Here is a 7331-nt window from a genome sequence, read left to right as displayed (position 1 = left end):
TGGAGAAGAGGACTCAACAATTAGGCTTCTAACAATTTTAAGAGTCTCAAATATGAATAGACACCATCTCAAGGAATGTTAAAATTTTGTGAATTTTGAAATTCAATATCACTCACTAATTAGGCTTTTGATACATGGCACTTCTCAAAGCCCCCATTACCTGTCTCTCTCAATTATAAGAGTTAGATACTACACATATTATAAATATTCTCTCTCCCTCATTTTCTTGCATAACTGATAATCCTCACCCACATGCACGCTTTGTCTAACTTGTGCATCGTTGCACATTGGGGCTTGCCCTACACCTCTAGTAGCTTCCATCTAAGCCTACATTCACGAGCGAATGTGCAAAGAGAGAGAGAGAGAGAGAGAGAGAGAGAGCATGTGAGAGGAGCTACCTTTTTGTGCACTATGGTAAAAGAGAGAAGAGAGTGCATTTGTAGCAAGACATAAAGAGCAACAGGATGTGAGATGAGAGATAGAGAGCATGTGGCATGTTTGCGTCCTATAACTCTTCAGTCAAAGCCTCATAAGTCAAGTCTCGTGAATAAGGACACAAAGATAAGATTTGGCACACATAGATCACTGCTCTATTAAGATTTGAAGGTGTTTCTGTGTATGCTATGGGGGGAGAGAGAGAGAGAGAGAGAGAGAGAGAGAGAGAGAGAGAGAGAATATAGAAAGAGACTTTAGACATGGTCCCTAGGTGGCATACCTCCCTTTGCTTCATCCTTGATGTTGAGAATGGGGCTCAAACCGCATCACATAGGACAACATGGGCCCATGCGGTATACATATTCACTCGGATTTTTATTCTCTCAAAAAATGTCGCTTGGTGTATGGTAAAACTCCATACATGTCATGCACAACACTCTGAAGCTCATTTGTGAAAGATATGTGTCTAGTCTCTCGCCAACATGACTATAATGTAATTGAAATTTCAATCTCCCACCTCAGATACATGCATAAGGTAGGCCAAGCCACTCCAAATTGCTCTCGGAATGACCAGCAAACTGCAATGCATCTGAAATAACTGCTCTCTAAGTAGTACTAGATATCCACTCTCTCAAGCATCTCATTGAGATAAAGCTCTCTACAATCTTAGGAACATAATGCACATGTGGTGGGATATAAAATGCACCACTATTAATGGCAAGCATACATCTCTTGCACCATCTATGTCATATGTTGATTTGTCAACTAGATGCACAACAGACCAAGGCTCCACTAGCAAAAGTGCTAAACCACTCACGACATGATGTGATGTGGAATGTTTCATACTCATCTAGTAGCCATTGAGAGTAAGTGGAACTCTCTATCAGACATAAAATCAAGAAAAGCATTAGAGGTAAATGTGATATTACCATCACTAGCATATAAATCCATCACCCTAATCTGTGTCAAAACCATCTCTACATCATGTATACACTTGTGTAGATATCTCATGTGTTTAAAGCACCATCATCTAATGTACCCTGTGTGATCATAATGCCAACATCTTAGGTGTTGACACAAACGAGATTGTTGTCTCACACGATTCATCACTGTGGACTCAAAATTATCACCAGCTATGGCTCTACAAAATGTACCAGGGCAATGTGTATAAACCAATTCCAAAGAGAAGTGCACCAAAACTCAAATGAAAGGAGCTCCCTATGGAAAGAAAACACTCTTAAAATAACTCACTAGAACTCATAGTGCTCAAGTGAAACAATGCATAAAATCTTATGTAACAGTGTAACCACACTATGTTATGCAATTGTCACAATCATGCAAGTCTCAACTAGAAAACATGCCTAGAATCTAAAGAGCGAGTGAGAGAACAACAAAACTATTGTCATACATATCAACTGTCATAAGTGAAGTTATGGCTCTACAACATGTACTAGGGCAATGTGTATAAACCAATGCCAAAGAAAATTGCACCAAAACTCAAAAGAAAGGAGCTCCCTATGGAAAGATAACACTCTTAAATCAGCTCACTAGAACCCATGGTGCTCAAGTGCAACAATGCTAATATCTTATACATTAGTGTAACCACATGGTGTTGTGCAATTTTTGCAATAATGCAAGTCTCAACTGGAAAATATGCTTGGAAATAGATCGAGTGAGAGAACAACACAACCACTATCAAAGCTTAGGTTTGACTATATGTAACTCAGAGGCACACAAAAATACATCTCATATACACTCCTATGAGTGGGGTACATGAATACTTCTCTGTATACAAAACAATTGTATGCTTGACAATGCGAGTGTATGGCAATCAATGCATAACTATGAAAAGAAATCTAGGGAAAATTGGACAACGTATCCCTTATAAATTGATCAAAATATCAAGGCAAACTCTCAAACCATAAGCTACATCCAAGATGCCAAACTGGGAGAATCTCTCGGCCACTATAGCATGACCAAAGTTTATCCGTAGAAGGTATGGAAAAGTAGGAGTAAACCTCAACCACTATAGTCTCCGAAAGAGGATTCAAAACCATAAACCATAACACTACTCAATGCCAATGAGTAGAAACACCCAAATGGCTGTACAATGTCATTGCAACACGCACTCAACATACATCAACGGAGTGTTTGCGCATAAACAAGCACCAAAATAGGTGCAAAGAGGAAAATTGATCAATGAGGGAACAATGCTCTCAAGAGAGCTCACTGTCACTCAAAAGTGATCACCAAAATGCATGTACAATGGGCATCAACCATGCACCATATCCATATGAAAATCCATCCCCCAAAGAACAAAATTTCTACCAAAGTGTCATGTGAAAACATGTGAAAGAAGCTCCACCTATAGTGCCAATACCAACAACTTTGCCTTTCTCAAAAATGGCTATCGAATCATTGGCCAAACCACCCGCTAATTCTTCTTTATCCATATCTACCAAACACCTTAAACCTCAATCTCTACATAAGATGAAATTTCATTTTCAACTCGAGCACCTCTCGTGCTTCCAAAAGTGCATCAAACTTGGACACTGTACGAAAACAAAAAACCTAAAATTTCATGTATACAGTCAGCCTAAGCAAAATATCAGCATAACGGTGAGGAAATTGCAAAAAAAAAAGCTGAAAAGTTGTAGATCACGTGAAAATGGACGGCAATAGGGGTAGAATTTTCATATCTGTATTCTACAAGGAGAAAAACAAAGTACAAAATAGTGATGTTGTACACACATAGATTTGGGACAACACCTTCACTTACACACTATCTTCCACATTCTCTTCTAAGCTTCCACAAGAGCATAGATCACTCTCAGCTAAGCTCAAAATCTCTCATTGCATTCTTACAAAGCTTCCAAGTTATCTTGATCTCTCCACCATCAAGAATTATTAAGCTAGTCTTGGACCATTGTGCTCTTTGCGATTGCCATGCACTCTGATACCAATTGAAGTGCGCTTCAATGTGGTGCATGTGAAAAGATAGAGAAGAAGGGACAAAGAACACAAGATATGGGTGGAGTAGCTCATTATAATGTGTGTGAGAGAGCTCCTTATTATTCTATCTAGTAAAGAATAAGGTATGTATGGTGCCTCTAGTGCATCGCTAGGGTAAAAGGCACACTGTCTTTACCCCACCATTATAGTTATTTATGTTATGGTCTTGAGCACCCAGGGTACCTAGCATAGTAGTTTTGTCTATTTTGGGGTTCTTTTTTGGCATGGCTAATTTGGGTATTATGTGGTAGTTCCAAGGTACTTTATACATTAGGAAAAATATGAACCTTCTAAGGGCCCTTTTTTATTAATGTTAATAAGAGGCCAGCCAACAGAAAGAGGGTGGTGGACACACTCTATACCCTCAAAAACGTAAAGGGACAAGGTAGCCTTACACCTCTTAATGGCCTCTTACCTAGTGAGAAGGTAAGGGAGGTGGCTAAAGGAAATGGATGGGTATGGGGGACCACTTTGACCTCTTTTTTCCCACTTTTTGGCTCGAATAAGTAGAGATCCTCATAACATAGGGGTGTGATATTTTGTTGATAGCTTTGGTGCACCATCTAGGATTGCATAGCATGTAATTGAGACTCACAATGCAAGTAAGTTATGTCATCTATGAAGAGTTATCAAAGATTCTTCTTCTAATTTCTTCTTTTGTATAGTTTTCATCACTAGATTACTAGAATGATATCATTTTGTACTTTATCCCTTTGTGCTCACAAAAATTGGAGTGTACTTATAGAGTCAACTTGTTTTGAGAGGACATGAGCAAGCAACCATGTGCAAAGATGGAGAACACTCTACTCTTAGTCATGAGGAGCCTTACAATACAATGTTAATTTTCTTTTTACAAGATGAGTAGGACATGTGTAGAATCTTGAACCAATAGGTACTTTCTAGGATCTCTCACAAAAGCCCTTCATAAAGTACTACAATCTTCCCTAGTGTCATAGACACACAATTACTCAATTGTATATGAATCTCCAGATTACAAAGACAAATACTTGTACGAGAAGCTTGGCAACAACAACATGTTCTCCCTTTGTAAATTTTTTCATGAGGTTGGAATCCTCTATAAATTATTTTGTATTTATACTCATTTTGGTGCAATATAAATGTGTGATTTCTTAAATGGTGTCGTATTGAGTGAGCGTATTTAATTTAGATTACTTGAGTTTCATACAGATTTGAAAAACATTGTTGACCTTTATGGATATTTTGATTTGTTGCTATTGGTTGCCTCTAAGATGTTTCCAGCCTCAATCACTCCACCATGAAGAAATTCAAGAAATATTTTGCTTGCAGTTTAAATATTAATGGTTATTCTTATTAATGTGGATCATAAGCTTTGTCAAGACGGCATCTTTTGGTGATGTTGAATGTATCTGGCTTCATTAGAAACATTTCACAAGCTGAGAAATCGAAAGTCTTGCTTTCCAACGTGTTATTGTTTCCATACTAGTATGCCTATGCCAAGCTTGGCTTAGAGAAAGGACAGCTTGAGATGGAGGTGTCGATGTATAGCTGTGATTGATATGTGCACAATTAACTTATTATCAATTAATGTTTCATCATACATATATCATAAAGACTTTGAGTTTCCACCTTCTTTTGAGAAGTGTTAACAAGTTTTTGGTATAAAATCTTCTTAAATATCCCTATTCATTGGCTTGTTTGTTGTTGAAAATGATACCAGTACCTATCACCCTTGTGAACTTAACTATAAAATTGTGGATTTGAATTCTCTATTTAGCTCACTTGGATAGAGAAAGTGTAAACATAAATTATAGATGCATGTATTGTTAACATAGAAGATATGTGTCACTTGAACCTATGTTAAATTGTGGATTTGAATTCTCTATGTAGCTCACTTGGATAGAGAAAATGTAAATATAAAATATAGATGCATGTATTGTTAACATAGAAGATATGTGTCACTCAAGCCTATGTAAACTACTAATCATTGGATACTATAACAATAGGGGTCACATGTGGTTTTATATACCAAAGAGATGGCTTTAAAAAAACATTCCCAAGAACAAGGGGTGGACATAAGTGAGTAAAAATTGGCTCCTTGTTTGGCCAATTTCTAGTGCTGAGTGTTTGGTGCATATGATTTGTGAGGCCTTTGAACACATAGCAAAATTTGGGGGGGGGGGGGGGGGGAGTTCTTGCTCTCAGTACATCAAACCCCGCATCTCTATCTCATGGCTATGCATAAAAAAAGGAGCCTGTTTTCTATTTTAGGCCCCCACGCCCCTTAACGAGAGGGACCACAAAAACACGTAGAATGGTAGGGCTCCCTGTTTGGCCATTTTGCGCATCCTTGTGGCTTTTTTTTTTTTGAAGTATTGAACTTCCAAGCTATTTTCAATGGCTTGTAGTGCCTAATTGTCTTCAAATTTACCCAGGTTTGTCTCTCATGAATTAGTTCATCTTCTCGTGCTCTTCAATTATCTTGTGATGCAAAAAAGTCATATCTTGCTTGGACTCTCCAAAAATCAACCTGCAAGTTGGCAATTTCTACAAAAATGATGTAAAACAAACATTTCTTACTTTTTCCTTAATCTACTGGCTTCAACGAGCATCAAAACTATGGAATTTAAATATACTCAAAAAACCAATGTTTTTCCTTGTGTTAAGGGCTACATTTCCTACATACAAAACTTTCTCAATATTTGATCTTAAAACCTTCAAAAGTGGCTTCCAAAGAGTGTCTTGGAACAAAATTTGAAGCTGAAGGAAAACAATCAAAATAAACTCCTACCAAAAGTTCCTTCAAACAAAAGTTATTGCTAAAATTGTGAAAATATGCCCCTCCTGGACCCCCACAACAATAGAAATCAAAGGGTTCAAGGAGAGATATGGTGAAAATGGGACCTTGGCCTATGCCCAAGAAACACAATTGTTTCAACACATGATACTATTAAGTTTTAATGTCACAAGCGCATCGTAGGAATATCATCGAGATTTATTCCATAAAAATCATTTGTAGATCTCTTTTACTTTAGCGTGTCTTCTCATGTGCAATCTTACCAAACAAAAACAAATTTACACTTTAAATGATTACAAATCTTATTTGACTTACCAAACAAGCTCCAAAGATGGCAGAGCTAGAGCGCTCTTTCACATCAACAGACAAAAAAGTCCAAATTTCTTCTTATTGACTTTGATAAACATACATTCATGAACAGACTTCAAGGGGTAGTGCGGTCATAGTTCTTGCATCCATTCCATGAAATTGTATACTCATGGGGTGACCTATCACATAAAAATATATTTGGTGGGGGTGCCCTCATGCTAGGAAAGGATGTCTTGCTATGGAAAGCTATTCAATTGTCCTAATAGAGATCTCTCCATGTTAGCATAATGGTTCTTGGTGTAGTGGGAGCCACATTTCTTGAGGAGATCTTTTTGTTGTCGTAAAAGATTCATGCTATGCTAGTTTCTTGATCCATTGTTGCAAACATCACCACTCGACTAACATAGTGTAAGGTCACCTTGTACCATGACACATTAGAGACTTACTCAAACAAACATATGTATGAATTCAACATTTGTAAGATGTATAATAATCTCACTTGCTAAGCATATGCTATAGAAATATGAAAGTATTTTCATCCAACTTAGAATAAACAATGCTAGAATATACATTAGTATCATGAGATTGCCCACCTCTACTAAGCATGGATTTAAAGCACTCACATACAAGATATAACAAAAAATGGTTGTTTTAGAGAAAAAGTGGTGTTTAAGATGTAATATGTCAAACTTTATAAGGTTATGCAAGCTATACAATGAGAAAGAAGGAGATGTGTGTGTGTGTGTGTGTGGGGGGGGGGGGGGGGGGGGGGGGGGGTGTAAGATTGATTATTTAACAA

Source organism: Adiantum capillus-veneris, chromosome 24 (genome assembly GCF_014529385.1).
Source record: "Adiantum capillus-veneris isolate H3 chromosome 24, ASM1452938v2, whole genome shotgun sequence".
NCBI lineage: Eukaryota > Viridiplantae > Streptophyta > Polypodiopsida > Polypodiales > Pteridaceae > Adiantum > Adiantum capillus-veneris.
The sequence above is the reverse complement of the archived record's forward strand: the minus strand, read 5'-3'. Positions refer to the sequence as shown.